Below are 2,753 nucleotides of genomic sequence, written 5' to 3' on the forward strand. Positions count from 1 at the left end.
AATGTATTAGCCACACAGCCCGGAAAACTCACCGCAACCCAATGATTCAGGCCATGAAAGCCTCCGACAACACAACATTAAGGCTATTTCCTCTTCAATGCCTGTAGTATGAAGAAAAGTGGGCCTGTTTTGCAAACAGGAGGCTGTGGGGCTTTCTATACAGAAGAGCGCAACACCTTGTTGCCGGGCGGGCTTGGATTCCCAGCAGCATGAAGTTCCAAAGGGAAGCCTTTTGCAAACAGGCATCAAAGGCGGCCGGTGACACCGCCGGAATGCAAATGCCGAGAACAAAGCGCTTTTGAAGGCGGATGGAAGTGTCAAGGCCAGATTAAAAATTGAAACATGTGAAAGCCTGCCAGACATCCTCGGATCAAGAAGGGTCTTTCCTCCCTTTCTCTCTCTTTCGGCACAACTCACGAAGCTTTCCTTCGGAATGTATTCATCGCGCCATGAAATATTGCGCCGGCTGGCACGACTCTGGTTGGAAGCAAAGCCCCCGTTCTCCTTGCCAGCGCGGTGGTGAAAACGGCTGGCGTGAATAACAACGAGGCTCCTGAAAGAAAGCCCCGCTTCCCTTTATGGCCTAATTATCATCAATATGGATTTAATTGGAGGGTTCGTGGATGCGCCACCAGGTTGGACAATATTTGGATTTATGGGCCCGTCAGGAGCAAAACACCCACTGCATTGCTCCACCCCAAGCAGATGATTAATCTCCAAGGGAAGATCCAGGCAATAATGAAAAAGCATGCCATCGTTTTTCTATAACCTTATTCTCCATCTTCATCACTTCCCGCCAGCGTGAAAATCATCTATCAGACAGATGGCAAGCTATTTAACCTCCGCAGACTGAAAACCAATCTGTTTTAGAACTCCAATATGCTGATGATAATGTAATCTACTCATTCAGAAGAAGACCTACAATGTCTGTTATAGAAATACAGTATGCTGATGATAATGCAGTCTATGCTCATTCAGAAGACTTACAATGTCTGTTATAGAACTCCAGTATGCTGATGATAACACAGTATATGTTCATTCAGAAGAAGACCCACAACATGTTATAGAAATCCAGTATGCTGATGATAATGCAGTCTATGCTCATTCAAAAGACCAACAACAACTTTTATGGAACTCCAATATGCTGATGAGATGATAATGCAGTCTGTGCTCATTCAGAAGACCTACAATGACTTATGGAAATCCAGTATGCTGATGATAACGCAGTCTGTGCTCATTCAGAAGACCTACAATGACTTATGGAAATCTAGTATGCTGATGATAACGCAGTCTGTGCTCATTCAGAAGACCTACAATGACTTATTCAGTATGCTGATGATAACGTAGCCTGTGCTCATTCAGAAGAAGGCCTACAAGCCACTTTGCAGAGGCATAGGAAAAGCTCGGCCTCTCATTGAACATCGAGAAAACCAGCCACCTCTCCACGAAAATCAGCATCAACGCTGAAATACAAACTCCTCTTCGTTGGTGCGTCAACTGTGAAATGATGCATCAACACATGCCGACAATTGTGAGAAGCAGGTGCAAGGAGGGAAGTGGAGGAATCGGGGAGGAAGGAGGGTGAACCTGCCACGTTCGGCGCGAAGAAACCAGTCTGGCGGATTCACACTCAATTTACACCCCTGACAAGCCAGCGCTGGACACACTTCGGGTGGAATCTTGTTGACTCACCGTTGAGCCCGTGGGTTCCCTCCAGTTGTGATTAAAGTCTAGTTGATGCTCTGAATGCCTTGTGCGATGATGGTGAGCAACATGGGAACTGCCTATAAGAAATACACACACATGCGTATGGGTAGAATGAATGAATAAATACTGAGCTGCTGAACTCGCGGACCAAAAGGTCAGTGGTTCGAATATGGGAAGCGGAGTGAGCTCCCACTGTCAGCTCCAGCTTGTGCCAACTGAGCAGTTGGAAAACATGTAAACTTGAGTAGATTAATGCGTACTGCTCCGGCAGGAAGGTAACGGCACTCCATGCAATCGTGCCTATGGTCACATGATCTCGGGGGCATCTACGGAGATGCAAATGTGAGTAGGTCAATAGGTACCGCTCTAGCGGGAAGGCAATGGTATCTATGAAGTCATGCCAGTGGTCACATGACCTAGAAGGTGTCTACGGATAACGCCGGCTCTTTGGCTTAGGGATGGAGATGAGCACCAACCCTCAGAGTCAGACTGAGTACACTTAATGCCAAGGGGAAAACTTTTAACTTTAATTAAATAATACATTATTATTATTATTATTATTATTATTATTATTATTATTATTATTTCATTATGACACAGCAAACAAGATAGACATGCTGGATTTCATATCACAAAATCACAAGTCGAACACTTCCCAAGTGTCTAGGACTGTGTGATGTATTTTCGGATGATGCGTGCAGATCCCAGTAGGGTGGCCTTTTGCAGTTAGGGTTATTATTATTATTATTATTATTATTATTATTATTATTATTATTATTATTATTAGCTGTTATGAATGGTGGGAGGTGGAGCCCAAGTTTTCCCCTGCCTGGTTTAGAGGCAGCTTATTCCTCTCTCTCTCTCTCTCTCTCTCTCTCTCTCTCTCTCTCTCTCTCTCTCTTTCTCCCTGAAGAGGAGGAGGAGCAGCAGCAGCAGCCAATCAGGATCCCCACCGCTTCCTCCCCCCTCCCTCCCTCCCTCCCTCCCTCCCTCCCTCCCTTTCATTCTCAGGGGACTTAATGAGAGGGAGGGAGAGGCGTCACATG

The 2,753-nt window shown here is 45.6% G+C and overlaps 1 protein-coding gene across 2 annotated transcripts in view; it reads right to left on the reverse strand.

Annotated features, from left to right (window-relative positions):
- baiap2l1 (BAR/IMD domain containing adaptor protein 2 like 1) overlaps positions 1 to 2,753 on the reverse strand; it is a 44,094-nt gene that overhangs the window by 39,235 nt on the left and 2,106 nt on the right. Inside the window, exon 2 of one of the 2 annotated variants that reach the window (XM_062964457.1) lies at positions 1,693 to 1,784. The gene's annotated coding sequence lies outside the window, so the exon portion shown is untranslated. Of the gene's footprint in view, positions 1 to 1,692; positions 1,865 to 2,753 lie in introns of those variants that run through there. The other variant, XM_062964459.1, reaches the window with a different exon arrangement.

This window comes from Anolis carolinensis, unplaced genomic scaffold (assembly GCF_035594765.1).
Source record: "Anolis carolinensis isolate JA03-04 unplaced genomic scaffold, rAnoCar3.1.pri scaffold_13, whole genome shotgun sequence".
Lineage (NCBI taxonomy): Eukaryota > Metazoa > Chordata > Lepidosauria > Squamata > Dactyloidae > Anolis > Anolis carolinensis.